Raw genomic sequence first — 25,569 nt, 5'->3', positions numbered from 1 at the left:
GCCACCAGCCTGTCAGGGGGGAGCGCCATGGATGGGTAATCTACTTACCCCTCCATGGCGCCCCCTGCAGGGCCCCCCCGGCGTCCGCCGCTGCCCCCGCCCGCTGCTGCTGCGGCGCTTCAGCGGCAGCGATACTGACAGAGAGAGAGCCATTGGCTCCCTCCCTGTCAGTCCCTCTTGTGGCCGCACTTCCTGCGGTCACAAGAGGCCGCACTCTCCCTCTAGCGCCCGACGTCACTGGAGCGTCGGCACGAGGGTAAGGGGAGTGCAGCCTCTTGTGACCGCAGGAAGTGCGGCCACAAGAGGGAAGAGAAGAGGAACGTGTGGACCTAGGTGAGTAAAAGTGTTTGTTTTTTTCAATGTTATATGGGAGGGGGAGCTATATACTATGGGGGGGGGGGGGCACGGGAGCTATATACTATGGGGGGGGGGGGGGCACGGGGGCTATATACTATGGGGGGGGGGGGCACAGGGGGCTATATACTATGGGGGAGGACAGGGGGCTATATACTATGGGGGAGGACAGGGGGCTATATACTATAGGGGAGGACAGGGGGCTATATACTACTGGGGAGCACAGGGGAGCTACATACTATGGGGGAGCACAAGGGGCTATATACTACTGGGGAGCACAGGGGGCTATATATTATGGGGGAGCACAGGGGAGCTATATACTAGGGGGGAGCACAGGGGGCTATATACTACTGGGGAGCACAGGGGAGCTATATACTATGGGGGAGCACAGGGGGCTATATACTATGGGGGAGCACAGGGGGCTATATACTACTGGGGTGCACAGGGAGCTATATACAATGGGGGAGCTTAGGGGGCTATATACTATGGGGGAGCACAGGGAAGCTATATACTATAGGGGAGCACAGGGGGCTATATACTATGGGGGAGCACAGGGGAGCTATATACTATGGGGGAGCACAGGGGAGCTATATACTATGGGGGAGCACAGGGGAGCTATATACTATGGGGGAGCACAGGGGAGCTATATACTATGGGGGAGCACAGGGGAGCTATATTCTATGGGGGAGCACAGGGGAGCTATATACTATGGGGGAGCACAGGGGAGCTATATACTATGGGGGAGCACAGGGGAGCTATATACTATGGGGGAGCACAGGGGAGCTATATACTATGGGGAGCTATATACTATGGGGGAGCACAGGGGAGCTATATACTATGGGGGAGGACAGGGGGCTATATACTATGGGGGAGCACAGGGGGCTATATACTATGGGGGAGCACAGAGGAGCTATATACTATGGGGGAGCACAGGGAGCTATATACTATGGGGGAGCACAGGGGGCTATATACTATGGGGGAGCACAGGGGGCTATATACTATGGGGGAGCACAGGGGAGCTATATACTATGGGGGAGCACAGGGGGCTATATACTATGGGGGAGCACAGGGGACTATATACTACTGAGGAGCACAGGGGTCTATATACTATGGGGAGCACAGGGGTCTATATACTATGGGGAGCACAGGGGAGCTATATACTATGGGGAGCACAAGGGGCTATATACTATGGGGGAGCACAGGGGGCTATATACTACTGGGGAGCACAGGGGGCTATATACTACTGGGGAGCACAGGGGAGCTATATACTATGGGGGAGCACAGGGGGCTATATACTATGGGGGAGCACAGGGGGCTATATACTACTGGGGTGCACAGGGAGCTATATACAATGGGGGAGCTTAGGGGGCTATATACTATGGGGGAGCACAGGGGGCTATATACTATGGGGGAGCACAGGGGAGCTATATACTATGGGGGAGCACAGGGGAGCTATATACTATGGGGGAGCACAGGGGAGCTATATACTATGGGGGAGCACAGGGGAGCTATATACTATGGGGGAGCACAGGGGAGCTATATACTATGGGGGAGCACAGGGGAGCTATATACTATGGGGGAGCACAGGGGAGCTATATACTATGGGGGAGCACAGGGGAGCTATATACTATGGGGGAGCTATATACTATGGGGGAGCACAGGGGAGCTATATACTATGGGGGAGGACAGGGGGCTATATACTATGGGGGAGCACAGGGGGCTATATACTATGGGGGAGCACAGGGGAGTTATATACTATGGGGGAGCACAGGGGGCTATATACTATGGGGGAGCACAGGGGAGCTATATACTATGGGGGAGCACAGGGGAGCTATATACTATGGGGGAGCACAGGGGGCTATATACTATGGGGGAGCACAGGGGACTATATACTACTGAGGAGCACAGGGGTCTATATACTATGGGGAGCACAGGGGTCTATATACTATGGGGAGCACAGGGGAGCTATATACTATGGGGAGCACAGGGGAGCTATATACTATGGGGGAGCACAGGGGAGCTATATACTATGGGGGAGCACAGGGGAGCTATATACTACTGGGGAGCACAGGGGAGCTATATACTATGGGGGAGCACAGGGGACTATATACTACTGGGGAGCACAGGGGTCTATATACTATGGGGAGCACAAGGGTCTATATACTATGGGGAGCACAGGGGAGCTATATACTATGGGGGAGCACAGGGGAGCTATATACTATGGGGGAGCACAGGGGAGCTATATACTACTGGGGAGCACAGGGGAGCTATATACTACTGGGGAGCACAGGGGGCTATATACTACTGGGGAGCACAGGGGGCTATATACTATGGGGGAGCACAGGGGGCTATATACTAGGGGGAGCACAGGGGGCTATATACTATGGGGGAGCACTGGGGAGCTATATACTATTGGGGAGCACAGGGGGCTATATACTATTGGGGAGCACAGGGGAGCTATATACTATTGGGGAGCACAGGGAGCTATATACTATTGAGGAGCACAGGGGTCTATATACTATGGGGGAGAGCACAGGGGGGCTATATATTATGGAGAGCACAGGGGGGCTATATACTATTGGGGAGAGCACAGGGGGCTATATACTATTGGGGGGGAGCACAGGGGGGCTATATACTATTGGGGGAGAGCACAGGGGGCTATATACTATTGTGGGAGAGCATAGGGGTCTATATACTATTGGAGAGCACAGGGGGGGCTATATACTATTGGGGGAGAGCACAGGGGGGCTATATACTATTGTGGGAGAGCACAGGGGGGCTATATACTATTGTGGGAGAGCACAGGGGTCTATATACTATGGGGGAGAGCACAGGGGGGCTATATATTATGGAGAGCACAGGGGGGCTATATACTATTGGGGAGAGCACAGGGGGCTATATACTATTGGGGGGAGCACAGGGGGGCTATATACTATTGGGGGAGAGCACAGGGGGGCTATATACTGTTGTGGGAGAGCATAGGGGTCTATATACTGTTGGAGAGCACAGGGGGGCTATACTATTGGGGGAGAGCACAGGGGGGCTATATACTATTGTGGGAGAGCACAGGGGGCTATATACTACTGGGGAGAGTGCACAGGGGGGCTATATACTAATGGGGGAGCGCACAGGAGGGCTGTATATAACTGGAGGAGCACATGAGGGGCTATATACTACAGGGACACCTTAAAACTATGGAGGCACAGAGGGGTGTAACTATGTAGGGGTACAGAGGGGTGTAACTACTGTATGTGTTGGAGCCTAAAATATTTGTCTGGCAGATTCTGGAGAGAAGATTCACAGCCAGGAGAAGACCTCAAGGTGGCCCAGGCTAGATGGAGAGAAAAAGAAAAGGTGACAGACTCTGATCGGAGAAGACGCCCCCAGTGAGTCACTGGATGTAACTACACTCTGTTATAGGGTTGTAGTGTTAGGGGTCATGGTGTGGCGGTATTATGTAATGGTATAATTGGTGATATCTTTCTGTTTTGTTTAGTGCAGTTTTTATGTAATATGTAATCACTGTATGGTGGAAATAGTGTTATAAGGTAACTACTGTATGTATTGGGGCTCTTGATACAGTGTGGGGGCAAATTCAGTACATTATACAATGTGCCGAAAGGGAAGGGGGGGGCCCACTCTTGAGGGCTGTGCACTGGGCCCACCAATGTATTAAAACGGCTCTGATCTCAAGCCTCCAAATTCCAACTTAGCCATCATCAGATCTCAAACAGAACCTGGATTCATAGCTAAAAACCTAAGTTTGCCAAAACCACATTTTTATCTGCTCCTTCTTCCTTTTCTGGATATGGACCATGGGATCGAAAGGTAATTCGTAGCGACTAGTAAGAATACTTCCTTATTATTTTCCCACACCTTTCTTCCTTTTTTCAATTTCAACAGATTTCTCCTTTAAGAAACACCTACAATTTTAATGATGAAAGGAAATAGATGAGTTGAATGTGAAGTTTACTTCAGGACATGCGGAGAACTAATTTTTTCCCCCAGTAACTGCAGGTTTGCCCAAGCCCTGATCTCAGCACAATTATATATGACTGGCACCGATGCTTCTTCAAGTCTAATATCTATTTAATGTTAACATTAGAATGGACATCAGGGGAGGCTCATTATCTTTGTAATTTTGCTGGGACCAGGGCTTGAGCATCCCTGCAGTTCCTTACACAACCGTTTGTAAAATATAAATATATATATATATATATATATATATATATATATATATATATATGTATACATACACACATACAGTGGTACCTTGGTTTAAGAGTGTTTTGGTTTAAGAGCTCACAGTTTTTCAAAATTGTGACTTGGTATAAGAGAATTGCTTTGGTTTAAGAGCTCCCTGTACTGGGTGGGAGCGCGAGTGGAGGAGGGGCATGGTCTGCATAGCGGGGTCTACAGCACTGTACTCTGACCCAGGAATTCTCCCCCACCTTCTAAGTCATAGAGTCATAAGATCCACTTCAGGCTGTGGCTTACATCAGGGGACAGGACAGTAGAGGTAATCTCTTCATAGCTGTAACCCCTCTCTCCCCGGACAGAGAACTCTGCATGTATGTGCCCACATTTACCCTGCTTATTCCTTCCTGCTCTCTGCAGTCTCTGTCAATCCTGATTGGTCCATGCTGATCACACACCCCTTCCCTGTTGCTGTCATGTGACCACACAGACCTCTGACAGCAGCCCTGCTTCTCTATTCTAGCCTGTTGTACTACGTTACTGCATTATGGGGATCTGCAGTTCCATCCTGTATCTACAAACTGCTGCTGTTTTTCAGGTTTCTGCACTTACTATACATTATGCACCACATGCTCATTGCTATACTGTACAGTAACTTATAATATCACATATTCAGCTTTCTAAATATTTGTTTCTAAGTTTTACATGTTATTCAGAATTTTGGGGGGAAAAAATCATTATTTTGGGGGCGTGGAACCAATTGTCTACATTTCTATGATTTCTTATGAGAAAATTTGCTTTGGTTTAAGAGTGATTTGGATGACAAACACGATCACGGAACAAATTATGCTCGTAATCCAAGGCATCACTGTATGTATATCTATCTCTCTCCTAGCTATCTATCTATGTGTGTGTGTGTGTGTTATATATATATACACTCACCGGCCACTTTATTAGGTACACCATGCTAGTAACGGGTTGGACCCCCTTTTGCCTTCAGAACGGCCTCAATTCTTCGTGGCATAGATACAACAAGGTGCTGGAAGATTCCTCAGAGATTTTGGTCCATATTGACATGATGGCATCACACAGTTGCCGCAGATTTGTCAGCTGCACATTCATGATGAGAATCTCCCGTTCCACCACATCCCAAAGATGCTCTATTGGATTGAGATCTGGTGACTGTGGAGGCCATTGGAGTACAGTGAACTCATTGTGATGTTCAAGCAGAAATCGAGACTCATCAGACCAGGCAACGTTTTTCCAATCTTCTACTGTCCAATTTCGATGAGCTTGTGCAAATTGTAGCCTCAGTTTCCTGTTCTTAGCTGAAAGGAGTGGCACCCGGTGTGGTCTTCTGCTGCTGTAGCCCATGCTGTACTGTGCGTTCAGAGATGCTCTTCTGCCTACCTTGGTTGTAACGGTTGGCTATTTGAGTCACTGTTGCCTTTCTATCAGCTGGAACCAGTCTGCCCATTCTCCTCTGACCTCTGGCATCAACAAGGCATTTCCGCCCACAGAACTGCCGCTCACTGGATGTTTTTTCTTTTTCGGACCATTCTCTGTAAACCCTAGAGATAGTTGTGCGTGAAAATCCCAGTAGATCAGCAGTTTCTGAAATACTCAGACCAGCCCTTCTGGCACCAACAACCATGCCACGTTCAAAGGCACTCAAATCACCTTTCTTCCCCATACTGATGCTCGGTTTGAACTGCAGGAGATTGTCTTGACCATGTCTACATGCCTAAATGCACTGAGTTGCCGCCATGTGATTGGCTGATTAGAAATTAAGTGGTAACGTGCAGTTGGACAGGTGTACCTAATAAAGTGGCCGGTGAGAGTGTATATATATATATATATATATATATATATATATATATATATATATATATATATTTATTTTTTATATACAAATTATTCAATTATAAATTGATTATTAAATATTTCATAATAATATTTATTATTATCAATAATTTGTAATAATATAATAACATTTAATATAATACAAATATGTAAGAATGTAATATTATTTATTGATAAAAATTATAACATTTAACAATGAAAACAATAATAATAATAATAATTATTATTATTATTCATAATCATATTTCATAATAATTAATCATTGTGATTTGTCTGTCTTCCACATGGCCCTTTTTTCATTTTCTTTTTTTATGTCACACCCTTTCTTGCCTTTGACGGTAGAAATATCGGTGTGAACATTTGTCAACCGCCACCGATTCCCCCCACCCCCACCCCGAGTACACAAGTCGAAAGAAGGCAATTTTGTTTATTCTGTTTTCAAAGCCAAACTTCCTCACTTTAACATCTTATAAAATGAGTCATATAAAGAAACTTTATAAGTGTAAGGTATATCCCACTTCTTTCAAAACATTACAAAGCAAACAGAATTTTCTCAGTTTATTTAACATGCTTTTGTTGCAAGGGTAGCTGCAGAGAACCTACTTATGTGTAAAGCATTCTAAAGTCAATTTCGAGCAATCTCACCTTGTAATGTATTACAGCTGTGTTATATTTACAGAAAGAGGGCTTAACTGGGGAGGAATTTGCTGATTAATTTATTTTTAATGGGAGAAAAGTACATCGGTGCCCAAAATAAACTTTGCTCTGTGTATTTTGCCATTTCTATTATATATGGAAAAATTAATGGCAGCCACTCTGGCATATTTTACCGCATATAGAAATGTGTTATTTAATCCCCAAGGTTTTATGGACGACGCACTTCCCTTCTCGTCTTTCTCCTCCATTTCTAGTTATTGCTTTTTCGTAAATTTTTATGCATGTTGGTAAATAGGTCTTATAGGATGTCGAATCTACTAGCCAACCAGATTGCCGTATATTGATGGGTGTTTGGAGGTATTTCGCCATATGTGTTGGGCATAAAGCTTATTCGTCAGACATTGCAGACTATACCCAAAGCTTAAAGAGACTCTGTCAGTAGGTTAATGCTCCCCTACATAAGACTAGTGATAGAGAAGCTGAACAGGATGATGTATCACTTACATTGTTCTGTGCAGCTGATTCAGACATATCCTCCTGAATAATATGGACAATAAGTAGTCCTCTCCATTATGTGCATGAGCTCAGTAGTCCTGGATATTTATGAGAAGCAGAAAACTCCACCCACCAGCTGCTGATTATCCATGCTGCGTATAGGCAGTCAACTGTCAATCAGCAGCAGAAGGAGGGGTGTGGCAAGAATCCTATTCTCCTGCATATTAGGAGAACGTCTGAAGATAATGATGTAATACATTGAGCTATTAAACATTTTATATCACTAGTTTATGCTACCCTCATTTAAAACCTAGTGATCGATTCCCGTTAAACGAACAGCTGATAAGTAAGCAGTGTATACTTTCAAGTCTAACACCGTGCTCTCTGCTGCCACCTCTGTCCATGTCAGGAACTGTCCAGAGCAGTAACAAATCCCCAAAGAAAACCTTCCTTCTGACGGAGAGCTACTTTGAAAATGTTGCTATGATAACATAAAGGGGTTATCCATGATTGAAAAAGCATAGAAACAGCAGCACTCTTGCAACATTAGGTATTACAGCTCACCCTAAAGACAGGTGTTACAGATGCCATTTTTAATGCTGGCATCTTCATATGTGGCAGCGGGGGCATTTGACAACCTCAGGCACCCTAACTATAGTGTAGTGTGTGCAGAGACTGTATGTCATATCTGGGCCCTGGTGCTTGTGTGGCCCTGAGATCTATGTGGCCCAAATAATAGAGCAGTACTAGACATATGATGGATTGATGGGTTGGCATGCTGTAGATTTTGCCATGGGGCTTCGAAGTATTGGGTTATGTTTGCGTACAGGTTGTTCAGGATGTGCTGGCAGAGAACACAGTCTCACTGCTAGCTTTTCACTGGTAATGAACAAACTATAACTTTTATGCCACACAAAAAGTAATAAAACATAGGTTCTATATTAAAGCATATGTTAACCATTTAATGACACTGTAGATAAAGGCCCCCATACACCTTCAATAATCATCTGGCTATTAATTATCACTACCGCCCCCCCCCCCAATCTTCCCCATACACAGGAACGTATGGCATTCCTGTGTTCTCTATGGGGGGGGGGGGCAAGCCACAGCGAGAGCTAGATATCATCCCTGCGAAATGTCAGCCAAGCACCAGGGAATGGTCTCTATTCCTCGATTCCCTCCCTAAATCTCCAGTTTTGATGGTGAGCTCATAAAGAGATATCAGCTGGTCCCTTGCCAAAGATGGAACAAAAGAGGTATTTTTTGGAGGGCAGATGCTTGGCTTTATGACCCTGCAATATGTGATGAACTCCTAAGCAAAATTTATTAAACCAAAGATCACAAAATAGAGACACAAAACATTGTAATTAGGTGTTAAATAGTGACAATTTTATTCAAAAATCATATGACACTGAAAAAGAGTCATATCCCTCACTCACAAAGAGTCACCCTTCAGCTCTTAGGTGAGGAAGAACCCCCTGTGGAGGAAACCTCAAGGGAGTCCTGGCTGGAGAGTTTCCCCTCCCCTGAGCTTTGAGGATAATACCAATGTAACATACGGTAGTTTAAGAATTTGTACATTTTATCTTTATTTACAGACAATAACACAACAAAAATAGACTATAAATATACTACACTGGATGTGAGGGAGATCTGGCTGCCCTATCTGTCACATTAACAGTGGCTAGATGGAAGTATCTTTTCTCCATTACAGATCCAGTTCCAGCTCTTAACAAGGTAGACACTCAGCTAAAGAGGTAGTCTAAAGCAGACAACCACGTGTCCCTCTGCTAAAATTTCCAAATTACATCAAGTGTAGGGGAGAATAAAGTCTCAAGGTTCTCTGGCACATCCAAGATGGCACTGATCCAGGCAGTGTCTCTAAGTTATCATTTTTTACATGTAATTTCTACATATACTGCGCCCCCTGCTGGACCCTTCAGGTATATGTACCCGAGTCATGACATCACTTTTTTTTTTTAGAGAAGTTGAAGCCTGCCTGATCTACTAAATTGAGGGAAATAGCACTATATGTGCATTTCCCATAATTAGTGTACGTGAGGAATTTGTGTAACTTTGCTAATGTAATAAAATATTAACAAAAATAAGTTTTGGCTGGAGTTGTCCTTTAATAGGTGTTAGTTAAACATATTGATGTGTTGAACCTCTTATTAAGCAAATTGCAACTCAGAGGTCCTGTGCCCCGGATGTTTTAAGACCCTAGCAATGACTTCACATATTGTGTGGTGACCTGAGCTGCAGTAACCCAGTGTGGCCACTACACATGGTATGGAGCTGTCTACTTCCTGCTCTGGTAAACAGCTGATTAGCATGAGGGCCAGGTCACAGCACCCCACTGGTCAGATACCAATTATTAATGTGAAAGCTAAAAAGGGAAGGATAAATTTTCATTCAATTCTACTTGGTAGTAAGAAAAGAAAACTAACACTTACAGTATATAGGAAGTTTATGGCCGTGTTATGTTTGTCACATTATTGCCTTTAAAAATATAGCATTATTAGACTGACAGCCCAGAAACAGATTTCGCTTAAGACAATGAGGAAGAAATATGTTTCTGATAAAGGGATTTGCATTTCCTTCTTTGGAAAAAGTCATCCATTGTCCCTTTACAGGAAAACAAAATGTATGAGAGAGTGAAAGATAGGAGGCGGTCATGTTAAAACCTATGACACTCCTCAATAAGAAGGGAAAGCCCTGGAATTATGGAGATCACAGGATGGATGGACATGGTAATGACATGCAAATGATCTTGATTTACTCAGTATTGACTCAGTATTGGAGACATCCACGTTGGCATGCTATCAGCGAGGTCATTAAACTGACAGCACATGTGGTGACCTCCTGCGGTGTTATGGAGGAGGAACAGCTGGTCACCTGCCAGATGGTATGGCAGTGTGACGCCAGTTCTATGGTGGTCGGCCGAGATACAGCCGGGCCCAGTGATATTATGTTGTGACGCCAGTGCCGGTTGGGCACACAGGTATGGCAGCACACCTGCTTTTATTTTAAAGGGCCGCTTGTACCTTGTTCCCCTGTGGTCAGTGACCTGCCGGGCTGTTGCGGGGTCCCTTGGGTTGTAGTCACGGTGGTCCGGAGTGGAGCTATGACCCACCTGGACTATTGGCACTGCCACCCACAGAAAGGGGAGATAACTAGAGACGAGCGAACCTCGAGCATGCTCGAGTTGATCCGAACCCGAACTTTCGGCATTTGATTAGTGGGGGCTGCTGAAGTTGGATAAAGCCCTAAGGCTATGTGGAAAACATGGATATAGTCATTGGCTGTACCCATGTTTTCCAGACAACCTTAGAGCTTTATCCAAGTTCCGCAGCCCCAGCTAATCAAATGCCGAACGTTCGGGTTCGGATGGACTCGAACCCGAACCCGGTTTACTCATCTCTAGAGATAACCCAAGGAGTGTTTGTGTGCTGTGTTGGTGCGGGGTGAGGAATCACAGAGTCTCTTTATTATAAATAAGGTTGGCTTTACTTGTAGAATATCGGTGTACAGCAAGTCATACAGCTTTGCCTTGAAATGATACTTCACACTTAATAAGACACTTGATAAGTTAGGATCCAGATCTGTAGTGAGCGGATAGAGAATAGTACAGTCGTGTGGACTGAGTTGCGTGCTGAGAATATAGAGTCAGAGGAGTAGAGAGGAAGATGTTATGAGAGTCCCAACCCAATTAGTACTGTGCTCTGCCGGGATGTTGGAGAATAAGGTAAAAGAATAGTTGAAAAGAAAGAGAGAATACTTGTGCCTATGTTTTGATCTTTGGATCTTCGCACCACCTAATGCCCTACCAGTGTCGGGGGACCCGTCCTAGTGGGTAACACAAGCCCCAGACCTTGCTACCTGGGATGAGCGGAATGCTGGGGGTTCCCTGCTGACACCCGCTCTGCGAGATAGAGTTCATATGCTTCTAGCAACTTTGCTCTATCCGGATCAGTTCCTAGCCTTCTGCTTTGTGGATACTGTCCTGCACTGTGACTCTCCTAGTCCACGGCATGGATTGAGATGGTCTCTGACTTGTCCTCTCTAAGGAAGGGTTTAACACTGCATAGTGTCGAGTAGAGTTACTTGAGGAGAAACAGTTAACTTCATGTGCCTGTGTCTGCTTCTGGACGACACACTAAGGCTGGGGACCTGGCAGAGAACCATGGCCCAACTAGACAACTAGAGAGCGCTCTGGCTTGTGTCCTTCCTCTACAAAGTCTAGTGACAAAGACCACTACACTTCCTCTGCCCATGTGACTTCCTATCTACAGCCCCTGTAAGGTGTGCTGTGAATGGGTGAAGAGTGCATACAGAAGAAGTAAAGAGAGAAATGATAGGACAGAAGAAGAGAACACACTGATTGGTCTACAGATCCATGTGACATATCAGTAAACAATAACCCTTACAGTTCTGCAGCTGTGCATCAACTAAGTATATACACTTACAATAGCGACATCTTGTGGTGAAACTTGAACACTACTTCACCACAGCTGACACACAAAAAGTACAGGCTTTTGCGAAGGGTGTAACTACAAGCAACACCCATGGTGGGACACCACAAACGAATAGGCCTTATTGATCCGTGCTGCCAGGTTCCATTTACCTACAAAGTGAGCATCAAGTAGGTACCTTTCTCTTGGCTCCATGATGCCAAATCTTTGGAAAAATCGCTCTGTGACACGGTCTGTGCCCGCCCTGCTGTCTGGCCACCACTTTATTTCCAGGCTGGCCCTGCCACCTCTGATTGTCTATCATTCTCAGAGAAGGCGGAGTAGCTGAAAACAAAGCCGTGGCCAGAGAGATCCGCCTCTGCGACACTGTCAGCATAGAATAAAGAACAATTTTTTTTACAAAGGCACAGGATCATGGAGTCAAGAGAAAGGTACCTACATCAGGGCAGGTGCTTATTAGGGCAACTGCTGGGGCCCACAGTTCCTCACATGCCCCCCTGTTGCTACAAGTCTCCCGGTGCTTCTCTCCCTTGTTCTCTAATCCAGCACAGGCAGTAACAGTCTGTAACACAATCTGCCTGTGCTGGACGAGAGAACGGGAGAGAAGCGCTGGGTGACTTGTAGCAACAGGGGAGCATGTGGGAGGTGAGGTTTTTTTTTCTTTCTCTATTTATGTACAGTGGGGCCATCTACTAAGTGGGACTATACGGTCTGCCATATATACGGGTGGGGGGACTACATTGGGGGCCATATACTAACAAGGGGACTACAATGGGGGCCATCTACTAAAGGAAGACTATACTTGGGGTCATCTGCTAAAATAAGACTATACTAGGGGCCATCTGCTAAAGGAAGACTACCAGGGTCACTAGGCTATGAAGGCCCTGTTATGGAGTGCCTCACAGTATCACTATGAAAGCCTTTGAGAATAGTGGTGTTAGGTTAATACCTATAGCCGGACATCCCCATGTCACAGATTGGAGCAAAGGGCTGTGAATAGTAATAGGGAAACTTATATGAGGTTAAAAGAAGACATAAGGCAGGCCTCAGCTGGTATGTGTTACCTCCTCTTCACATACTGTATGCTCAGTGATCAGGTTTTGCTTTTCTACCTGGATGGTAGAGAAAATGATGAGACTAAGAGAAATTCATGGCAGAACTGACCCCATGCTTTCCCATGGTATCAAATTTGACAACTTTTTTGGGATTCCAGACAGAAAAATGTTAAATACAGCGTCGTGTCCAGCTCAGGTATGATACACACTCACAGACACACACAGACACAGGCACACACACACACTCGCAAACACAGACACACACACTCACAAATGCACACACTTTCCATTAAAAGGTAGAAATGCATTTTTAATATAAAGAACTGTAGTGCCTCTTCTCCTTGATGGTACAATAGCTCCCTCTTGTGGACATGTGTACAAGTTCACTCATCGAAATGTATGTGTACTTCACATGGGGAGGAACTGCAGCTCTTTAATGTTTCCTGGTTAGTTTTGTGCATAAGACCATCCATTTTATAGCTCAGACCTTACTTACAGACTATACTTACATACCAAACCTTCTCCTATGTCACTATCCTTACCTACCAACCCTTCTCCTATGTCACTATCCTTACCTACCAACCCTTCTCCTATGTCACTATACTTACCTACCAAACCTCTCCTATGTCACTATCCTTACCTACCAAACCTTCTCCTATGTCACTATCCTTACCTACCAACCCTTCTCCTATGTCACTAACCTTACCTACCAACCCTTCTCCTATGTCACTATCCTTACCTACCAAACCTTCTCCTATGTCACTATTCTTACCTACCAAACCTTCTCCTATGTCACTATACTTACATACCAAACCTTCTCCTATGTCACTATTCTTACCTACCAAACCTTCTCCTATGTTACTATACTTACCTACCAAACCTTCTCCTATGTCACTATCCTTACCTACCAAACCTTCTCCTATGTCACTATTCTTACCTACTAAACCTTCTCCTATGTCACTATCCTTACCTACCAGGCCCGGATTGGTAATCTGGCACACCGGGCAAATGGCTGCTGGACCTAAAATCCTTGGGTGCTGACCTCACATCGCTACGTGTAATAGCGATGAACGGCTGACGATTACCCAAACCCCTAATACCTTACCTCTCCTGGCTCCCGGTGTTCTCTCCTGTACTCCGCAGCTTCCCGTTCCTGGAACATAATGATCTGCCTGCAGTAAAGCCATGCTGGTTTAGATCCATCAAGTTGTTGGTTTTTAGGTGATCATTTTTTTAAGAAGAGTTTTTACCTTCTATTACTACTTGCCAGTAGTCACCAGCTTCTTCTCTACTACCCTTCTCTTTCTCTTACAGATACAACACTGGCTATTCTCAAATTAGTGAAAAATCAAGTTAGATGGGATTGGTTAAATGGAGTCAAAGCTGCTGACAGAACAGGGGTCAGGGTGTATAGATACCTTATGTGTTAGTTATGCAACTTGTATGATCAAGAAAAACATTTGCTTGATGTCCTGGCCGCCACCATGGCAGGTGTCTGGGAGATGAGCGCTATGTATTAGGTGTCCACAGATTCTCGTACTGAGATCTTCCAGGTAACCTGCTCTGAACTATGACTTACCACTCTAGTTTTAATGGCTCAATGGCTGCTGACAGATTCCCACTAATACACAATTATACCACCTGGAGTCATTGCCTTTTATAACAATAAGAAAGTCCGCTTAAAACTTGATAATATGAGAACACTGGGGCTGAATCCTTACAACTAGAGGTAATCCCATGCCCAAATATATTAAGATTCAGGAAGCCATCATCTGAGAATATTGAGAATCTTTTTGTTCTTCCTCCTGGTATATAGGAAATATCTGATGAACATCCTGGACACCTTATGGCTGGGTTCACACTATGTATATTTGAGGCTGTATTTTTGAGGCTGTCTAGCAACCAAAACCAGGAGTGGATTGAAAACACAGAAAGGCTCTGTTCACATAATGTTGTAATTGAGTGGATGGCCGTCATTTAATGGTAAATATTTGCTGTTATTTTAACACAACGGCTGTTATATTGAAATAATGGCCGTTATTTACCATTATATGGCGGCCATCCACTCAATTTCAACATTGTGTGAACAGAGCCTTTCTGTGTTTTCAATCCACTCCTGGTTTTGGTTGCTATGAGGACCTGACTTGCGGACCAAATACTGCCTGAAATGTACGTAGTGTGAACATAGCCTTAAAGTGGACCTGTAAGCAGTGTTTTGCAGCCAACAGTAAAGACAGTGTACAATAGGGCTTCTTACCCTGAATCAGAAGATAGAACCTTTTGCTGGGCTTTTGCAGTATTGGGGAACACTCTGGGAGCTTTATCTCCTAATTTGCATAAAACCTCTAAATCCTATAGCTCAGTGCTGGAGTGATGGATTAAAAAAAGAGTTATATCTCCTGATTTGGGGTAAAAAGCCCCACTGTACTCTGCCACTATTTTAGTCAGCAAAAATCCGCTTTAAGGATAAAAATATTTCTCAGGACAACCCCTTTTGAAGCAAATTTGTATCCACCAAACCTCCAACCCACCCCCCAAACCACCTGTAGAGTGGGCCTAGGCCTAGGTCTGCAAAACCTTTCCTCCTTCTTCCTCCTGCCCCCTATGTCTTTAGTCATACCCCCGGCTGGATTTCTCCTATTCAGGTCTGGTTGAAATACTGCACATGCGCTGGAGCGATTCGAAGTGGGTACATTAACGCCTGCGCTGTCTTCACCAGCATTCAGGATCTGTCATTTGTGGGGCCCTAAGCTGTGAGAGTGACTGCAAAGTGCTTTCACAGAGCTTGCTTCAGATCGCTCTGGTGCATGCACTTTATTTCAACCATGAGAAATCCATAAAGACAAGGGGGGCGGGAGGAAGGAGGAGAGGCATCGCAGGCCTAGGGCACAGACGTTCTAGGCCCCATTGACATTTTTTTAAGAAATTTTTTGACACAGCTTCTGAAGAGTAAAAGATCATTTTTTTTACGCCAACCATGGCACCAGGCACATTTTGAAAAACTCGACAGGGCGGATTTCTTGGAATTAAATAAACTGATACTAATTGTTAGGGCAGATGGGAACTTTGGTGGATACAGATTCACTTTAAAGTGACTCTGCACCCACAATCTGACCCCCCAAACCACTTGTCTCTTCGGATAGCTGCTTTTAATCCAAGATCTGTCCTGGGGTCCGTTCGGCAGGTGATACAGTTATTGTCCTAAAAAACAACTTTTAAACTTGCAGCCCTGTGCCAAACTTCTCAACTCTTCCACGTCACAACCCAGTTGATGGATGCCCAGCTCAGCCAGTCAGTGACTGGGGCGGGATACCGCTGCAGTCACTGATTGGCTGATGGGGCATCCATCAGCCAAGTCAGGCATTTTCCTCAGAGTAGTGACGTCATCAGAACTCGGGGGGAAATGCCTTATGGCGTTTCGGGCACAGGGAGAGGTAAGTAGTTGTAGACTATTATGTTGCCCCCTCCTGGCTGTTAATCTCCATAGTGTCCACCAGGTATTCATTATTTTATCATTTTAATTTCAATTTTTTTTAATTTCATATCATATGATAGTTGATGTTAATATGTGTTCTTTATTTTCAGCACTGGTTATAATAACCTGAATAAATCATCCTGATTATCTTTAATCTTATTCAGGACAAGCAAATATAACAGTACAAGTCATGTGTATTTTAAGTACACAAAGCTTTTCTCTGTACACATAGGGCATGCTATTCGGGAGTGAAACGATACGCGTGTATGCTTTAACAATCTTCGCTTAATCTGTTTAAATATTTCTTTGGAAGGAAATAAAAATGGATTAATCATCAATATTTCTTTGTAAATGACTGGCCACGTACACATACAAAGTAAATAAAACATGAACTATTGTACTCTCCTTATAGCGTGGGATTAGGATCCCTGGTTTGGCATGAAGGATAAAATGGCAGAATGGTCAAATTTGTCTGAGAAAACATCTCCAAAGTCTTGACCACTAGGGGGCCCAGCTGTCAGCAATCTGCTGGCCACTGTATGTTGTCAGGGGAAACCTGTCTTAATCAATCTAGTAACAGCTAGATCAGGTCATATCACAGGAACACGAACCTGAGAAATCTTTGCCTGGACACCTACAGTCTATAAGCCTGGGGGCAGGGGTAGCTGTCCTTGTGTTAGTACCCCTGATAAAGCCACTGGTGTGACAGGACATATGGGGCATCGGAGACCTTAACTGGAGGCATTGTTTACATCTCCGCTTTGTGCTTTATTTTTCATTGTGGTTACCATCCCAGGTCGCACTTTCGAACAGAGCCTCCCCTGATATTCTGCTTACATTTGCACATTTGTTTACATGGTTATTATTGTTTCAATACATGGTGATTGGTGGAAAGAGTAGGGATTCATATTCTCCAGGTGTGGGTTTTGGTGTTTTTAAATGTGTTAAAGTGTTTTTTTCTATGTAATACCAACTAGAATTTGCTTTATAACTTTACGAGTTCACCCTCTATATATATATATATATATATATATATATATATATGTACACATCCATTGTGGTGTATATATGATGCTATTGGTGTACCTGGAGGGGTTTTGCACCCCTATTACTTGGTGGTGTCCACTTATCCTTTTTGTTTTTCTGTGTACCAGTTACAGTTGCAGTTCAGTGCCCTTTCCTTGTTGTGATTCTGCTGCTGTTTCTTTCCTTTCTGCTCACGCCCAGTGCATCAGTAACCCCTTCTCCCTCCATCTATTGTACGGTAGTGCGTAAAGCTCAGCACAGTGCCAGCCAGTTCAGTCCAGTGTACTTTCACCAACATGGCGTGGTACTTTCACCAACATGAGGGAGAATGGTCCCCACTGAGGGTGCAGGCCTGGACTGGGGCATCACTTTTTAAATAATGAAGAAAATTTGAGAAAGAGACAGAAGTGTCTATAAAAGCCAATGACACATATTAACTGTATGGCAAGACAAGTTTATTAAGGTTATGTCAAAATAACTCGGAAAACCCCTTTAAGGGTTACTTTAACAAAAAAAAAATTCTCGTTTATAAAATTCTTCTGAAATTAAAGGAACACTTTAAGTTGCCATACAAATTGCCAAGACCCACATTCTGCAATATTCGGCGCTGTCATAGACATTGAATGGAGCAGCATCCAAGCATGTGCACTCCCGCTTCATTCACACGTCAGACAATTGACCTCCATTCTCTCCATGAGAGGTCGGACCACCTCTAATCTCCTAGTACCATGGATGATTGTCGGCAGATTAACCTTATATTACTTTTGTTCTTCGGAAATAACCTGCAATCTTTTATTATCAGGAAATGTTTTTTACTGTTAACAAGTAGGAACCTGTCACGTGCAATGGCAATGTCCTCTTCTAGCTTTGGGATTTGCATATCAGATAATATCCTCTTTCTGTTTTATTGAGCATGTGACATGTGACTCATTGAACATGATATCTGAAAACAGTTATTCATCTAGAGCCGTCTTTCCAATTGGGCAGGGTAAGTGGCTGCCAGGGGGCCCCTCTGGGGTCGCTGGCTAAGGAAGCACATGCTACATTTGTATACATTAAGCTCAGCCTCAAAGCCCCTTCCCATTCCCCTCTCAGGGTTGCCAAACAATTTAGCAAGTCCATTCAACACTATTCCCCAAACCCACCATGCTCTGTCCTTCTTGTTTCTTGGTATGTCCCCCATTTTGGCGCAGCTGAAGATAGTTTTTACCCTATACAGGAATACATAGATATAGCAGATACGCTGACTGCTGTGTGCAGAGTTTCCTGTGTATTCTATGATGCTTCTAATAACTAATAGGGGAAAGCCACATGCAGGAGGTAGGGAAGCCGCGGCTGCATCACATAGGTAAACACTGGTACTCCATACTATGAGTTAGAAAATAGACGTTCTATGTCACTGATCAGTCACTTACTGTATCAATCACTTGTCAATGGGACAGCATCTATCCAATGTTATTTATGTCTGTGGGATTTGATAGAAAGCATATCACTAAATAAATCACTAAATCACTAAAACAGCACAGTCAAGATGGCTGCTATAATAATGTAGAAATGATTTATTTAGCCAGGTTCATTTATCTTGGTAAATCTCCCCAATATGTTTGGCTTTGTTTCAAATGTTGTTACTTGGGTAACATAACAATATAGGAGACTTTTACGCATTTTCTGTATATAGAGTACAGCAGGTTATGTGCACTTTATGGCACCTAAAAATGAGGGTTAACTGGAAAGCGTCATAAATTTTTACAATCTTCAGGAAATAATGGAGAACAGGCCCTCCCCCAGGGTCAAGGGTCAGGTATACAGAGCATTTTCTGTTTCTACAGTGTATATTATGGCTATCTGCCTTAGTAAGGCTTCCAGCAGTGCAATCTAGCTGATAATGTGATGAGCCCCTCATCCTGTGCCTGTACCTACAGCAGGACCGACATGTGAGCTACAAGGATTTCTAAATGTCTGCATATTGAGACTGCTCCCAGTGGTCAGTGTGAGAACTGCAATATTTAAAGGTTTTCTGTTTTCTTAAAACAAATGCAAAGCCTCATAAATAATAACTTAAAAAAAAAACAAGTGGTAATCTGGGTAAACCACCTATTTAAATGCCACACAGATCATTAGCCCATGTTAATGGACCTCACAGGGGTATTTCACTCAAACATAACTTTTGATATGTTACTGCCCATGGGGTGTCTAACAGTTCCTTCCGTACTTGTTATTATACTTGTTATTCTGAGCTGCTGCTTTCTGCAGAAGACACAAAAAACTGTGCGAGCTTTTCCCTCTGTCTCCTCCTTCTCCCCCCTCCCTTTTGAGATAGCTGATGTAAACAAGTCCTAGACAGGCTTTATCTGCAACTTTGTAGTTTCTTTGTAATGCTGGTGGTTTTTTTTAATCTGAGGTCAAGTTGCTGATAAACTCATTGTGATGATTAACCCTCCCAGCATTACAAAGAAGCTACAAAGTCGCAGATAGGGACTTGTTTACATCAGACATCTTGAAGGGAGGAGGGAGAGACGGAGAGGGAAGCTCACACGCAGTTTTTGTGTCATCAGAATGCAACAGCTCAGAACTGGGGGAAGGAGACTGAATAGATAATAAGTACAGAATGAATTGTTAGTCTCACCATGGCCAGCAACATATGAAAAGTTATGTTTAAGTGGAATATCCTTTTAAATGTTATGTATACCTTTTCACTGATAATCGTTCTCCTGTATTTAGTGACCAAAATGGTTAAAAATTAAATTTTTTGTATATTTTTAAACAGACACACACAGTAGGTATCCATATATCTTTTTATTCCCTGTTAATTTTTCTATAACACCCAGAGATTAGTCAGGATCAAGAAAAGGTTACACAAAGAATTCATGTTAACAGGTTTGGCAGGCAAAGGGTTAATTGGGGTCATAATTAGGGTCCACATGGGTTAAGCTGCGGTCATGGGAGTCCTATGGTAAGTACATCCTGAATTATGCAGCAGGAAAAAAACATCTGGGAAAGCTCAGGGGCTGTAACTATGCTTTTACAGCTGGGCCTATAGGGCCACAAGTCAGCAGTAGCCATGCCGCTATCATTTTGGTTTGTTATGATAGTTGCAAACTCACTTGAATTTTTTTTTTCTCCCATAGGGAATGACTGACACTGCACAGAGGAGTCCCTAGCTGTAGATACAGCAGCTATTTTCTATATACTGCTGATTGCACAGCAAGTTTGGGAGCCAAAGTGTGTTTTTGTCTCAAGTGCAGGACTTAAGATTTAGGGACTTTAGATTCTGGGAGTTCAAAGGAAAGCAAATTGTTCTTTATCTGTCTGCTTTTGTTTTTTAACTACTATATCTGATATCCCCATTGTACAATGTGCTCCATGTTTGACAATGTGGTCCAATGTACATCTTGTGTGATGTATGCAATCCTTGAACAACCGTTTAAGGGTGCATATTGTTGTGTGATGTATGCACGTTGCAGGTATGAAAGCCCAGATTCTGAATCTAAATGCGCAGCTGGCAACATTAGGAGAAATTGCTGAACTGGAAAGGAGCCCTCTGCTCACTGAGCAAGCACTCACAGGGGCAGAGCTGGGAGAGGGGGATAGCATGGAGAAGCAGGAAAATGAGGCAGCTAGTTGGGTGACTATTAGAAGACGTGGTTGAGGGAAGAGTAGACGTTAGAAGGAAGATAGGAGATTGATCCCAGGATTTATTCTAATTGCCATATTGGAGTTGGGAAGGAACTGTTCTCCCTATGATGGGGCAATTGGCATCTGGGGCAATCTGATCATGAGGATGAACATGGTCACACTGAGGAATAGGTGAAGAATTTTAAGCTGAATCCACTCGAAATTCCGCCTGTAAAATAACAGAGCAATGTCCCATTGTGTTCAATCTGGATTTCTGTTCTGTTGATCACACAGTGAATTTTTGAGTTCCGCTCCAATTCCGCTCCATTCCTCACCTATTCCACCAGAGCTGAAGGAAATTTCAAGCAGAAAACTTTCTTCTTCAATTCCTCACCTATTTCTCGGTGTGAACATATCCATAACCTTTAGAGATGAGCAAACCGGGTTCGGGTTCGAGTCCATCCGAACCCGAACGTTCGGCATTTGATTAGCGGTGGCTGCTGAACTTGGATAAAGCTCTAAGGTTGTCTGGAAAACATGGATACAGCCAATGACTATATCCATGTTTTCCACATAGCCTTAGGGCTTTATCCAACTTCAGCAGCCACCGCTAATCAAATGCCAAACGTTCGGGTTCGGATGGACTTGAGCACGCTCCAGGTTCGCTCATCCATGTACTAATAAATGACTATATGCTGGTGAGTGGCGGCTCTTATTTTTACCTCTTACTTTGTACAGATGAAAGGTGGTCGCAAAGAAATACAGAAGTACGGTATGTCTGCCTGAAAAAGAAATAATGGATGTGCAACAGGTGGTAGCCTGACTCCATACCTGTATACGCGACCGATCAAGCACATAGAATTATAACCTGAAAAATCTGGAACAATGGGAGGAAGATGAAAGAAGAGTGATGGGAGTGGGCGACATGAAATGTTATTGTCTCATACCTGGAGGCCCGGGGAGCTGAGAAATTATTTAGCAACCAGATCAGCAAGTATTTATGATGGGTCCTGACTTTTTTTTCGAAAGAGAGTTTCCAGTCATCAACTTCCAGGTTATGTTCACATTCAGTAAAAAAATATATAACTTTACTGTGTATAATCATAGCCCTAGTGTAGGAAAGAAGATAGTTTAGCTGATTTCCAATTAAAATGACATGTGAATTGCATGTATTACATATGATTTATATTGTTACAATTTGTTAATTACATAAATAAGTATAACGTATAGTCCTGCCCTGTTATATAAGTTTTATAAGTTTTACATCTGTGTGCATTATATGACTATAACAGCACTGCATGTAGTATCACAACCTCCAGGTAGTCCTATAATGCAAACCTTATATGAAACAGCAAGACTATAAATATACCAATAGTATAATGTATATAATAGTATATATGATGTATCCAGTGACTTTTAAATAGTGCCCTAGTCCAGGTCTGAGAAAGTGAGGTCAGATCACAGATGTAACGTGTGTACACCATACGGTCCCAGCCATATGTTTTTCTGTATTACTATATAGCTTCTGTTAAACTGTATACTGTTAAGGGGTTAATAAAAGCTCAAGCTGTGATCAACTAATATATCCAATGGTGCACACAGGTTAGCACTTAATGCAAATCATGGTGCTCATGGTTCCAATATATCAGTGTAGTGCATAAATTTAATGTATGCACCCCTGAGGAGCGCATACAGTTATAATATGGCCAGTGTGATTGACAGGGCGAGGAGCGCATTGGCTCCCCACCCTGCCAATCACTCTTGTGGCCAAAGGCCACATCTGGATAGAGACATAAGTTCTGGCCGGTTGGGGTTTGGGCTTTCAGACCTCCACCGGTCTCCAGATAACGTCAGGAGAAGCAATCGGTGAAGGAAACAGACTCTATAGTGAGTCAATGGAGCCCATCTCCTGCAAAGGAGAATGGTGCTTAGCAGTGCATTAACCTCATTGACTTGTTGCAACTGAAGCCAATATATCTTGGACCCTGGATTTCCAATTAATTCTACATGTAAGGGATATAAAGTCTTCCTATGTTTAGCATGCAGTAGAGTGAGCATAGAGCGTTAACTAAGGCGGCGTCTGGCTTCAGGGGAAGTTCAGAGATCTGACACAAGCGGAAGTGATACGTTTTGATGTCACCAAGAATCATGCAGGTTCCAACAAACTCCCAGCATTACGTCCGTTGTGCTGTAGGCTACACATTTACACAAAGGTGGAATATATTACAGATTCCTGGAAATGATCTGTGTGTGTCCTTATGCAAAAGATGGGCTGAACACTGCACTCTACCATTGCTTTCACATACTGTATGTGACCCTCAAAACTTCAGAGTCCGGTTCTTGGACTTATTTTAAGTGAAAAATCTACTGAATGAGTTTACATCCATGGCATTTATACATCAGCAAACTATTAGAGATGAGCATAAGGGCCCTGTTACATGGCCCGATTCGGCCGATTATCACTTCGGGGACTAGAGACAAGGATTATTTCTTTAGGCCCTGACCTAAAATCATTGGCCGCCGATCATGCAGCCAACGTCTGATGTTTGACTGATGGCTGACGATTGAATACGAGTTAATACTATTAATACTGTACCTGTTCACACTCCAGGTCTTCTCCTGCCCTCTGTATGCGTCCTGACATCGTGCACTGTGGCTTCAGATCGGCTTGTCTGAGCTGACAGGCCGCTCACTGGCTGGAACCACCGCAGTGGTATTACAAGTATTAACTGTTTGGGCAAGGGCTGCACGAACTTTGCTAACAATGTCTGTGCAGCCCTTGCTAAACGATTACCGGGCCATGTAAGAGGCCCAGTAAACGAGCACCGATCTAGTAGATCGGAGCTCATTTACAGTATTGAATGGCCTTCATCGGCCCGTGTAATAGTACCCTAATTTGGACATTCTCAAGTTCGATTGTGCAGCATTTGAATACCGATGGCTGAAGAAGATGGATGCAGCCCTAGGGAAATTCTATGGCCTATAGCTGTATCCATGTTTTCCAGACTACCTAGGGCTGCATCCAACTTCTTTAGCCTCCAGTAATCTAATACTGAATCATCAGACTCGAGCATGCTCCAGCTGCCCTCATATCTACAAACTATCAAAATAGGATTGACAGGAACAAGCCCCATTGACTTTAATGGCCCACAATAATGCCTATGTTTAGATCATATTCTGAATATACAAGTGTATTTACTTGAGCACTACTATAGTCAATGCACATATACGTTCCGGAAATGACTGAAATATAGTCACTAGTTCAATACATTCAGGCTACTAAAGTTAAGGCAACCATGCCAGTCTATATGTCGGCATCTTATTTGCCAATGTATAGGTGTCATGGAGGGCAGCACAGTGATGTGGACAAGGCCGTGACATCTACACTCAAATTCTGAACAGGTCTTAACAATATTCTGTGTAGGTTGTACAGTTACTAGGGCAGAGGTCCCCATCCTTTACCAGGTTGTGAGCCACTTTCATATATGATAGTCATGGGGGGAGATTTATCAAACATGGTGTAAAGTGAAACTGGCTCAGTTGCCCCTAGCAACCAGATTCCACCTTTCATTTTCCAAAAGAGTCTGTGAGGAATGAAAGGTGGAATCTGATTGGTTGCTAGGGGCAACTGAGCCAGTTTCACTTTACACCATGTTTGATATATCTCCCCCCATGGTCCGTAAAATGCACAAATGGCCCACAGAGTGTCATCCATTGTCCGTCCGCCATCATGGACCTCAAGCCCAACAAAAGTCTATGGTGCCCACACAACAATACAATAGCTAACTCCGAGCCCAAGCGGTACTGCAACGTCTAGCTCCTGCTTGTAACATCTACACCTCCTGGGTCACCACTATATTGCAGGGGTAGGGAACCTTGGCCCTCCGGCTGTTGCAAAACTACGACTCCCATCCTGCCTGGATAGCCAAAGCTTTAGCTTGTAGGAGGAGTAGGAGTTGTAGTTTTTCAACAGCTGGAGAGCCAAGGTTCCCTACCCCTGCCATATTGGGTTTGGAAAATTTCCCAATACTGGCGTGAGCCATACACATGCCGGCCGTTCCAATCCTGAGTCACTTAGCCACTTATGTGACTTGTTTTGTACAAGTTTTGTATCAGCACTTCTTCCTGCATGGCCCATGGCTGAGAATGTCCTTTCCTCCTTTACAATTTTTCGGTGACATACTGAAAGTTCACTGAGGTGACTTTATGCAAATATTAGTCACATTACCAAAGCAGTAAAGTCTCCAGCTAGCCAAGCAGTGAGCCAAGGAGTGAAGCACACAGCTGCATGCTTCTCCCAGCTCTATGTAGAACACTCAGACCCCAGACAAAAAAACGTGGGGTGCCTTCACACACACTG

At 43.9% G+C, this 25,569-nt stretch overlaps 1 long non-coding RNA gene across 1 annotated transcript; it reads left to right on the top strand.

Moving 5' to 3' along the window:
• Positions 1-284: 284 nt before the first annotated feature.
• Positions 285-23,046, top strand: LOC138772454 (uncharacterized). The gene is made up of 3 exons (XR_011359770.1): positions 285-333; positions 3,636-3,708; positions 21,948-23,046. It is a non-coding gene; the product is annotated as an uncharacterized lncRNA (long non-coding RNA).
• The last annotated feature ends 2,523 nt before the right edge of the window (positions 23,047-25,569 follow it).

Source organism: Dendropsophus ebraccatus, chromosome 14 (assembly GCF_027789765.1).
Source record: "Dendropsophus ebraccatus isolate aDenEbr1 chromosome 14, aDenEbr1.pat, whole genome shotgun sequence".
In the NCBI taxonomy this organism is placed as follows: Eukaryota; Metazoa; Chordata; class Amphibia; order Anura; family Hylidae; genus Dendropsophus; species Dendropsophus ebraccatus.
Note: the sequence above shows the minus strand (reverse complement) of the source record. Positions and strands in the feature narration are given on the sequence as shown.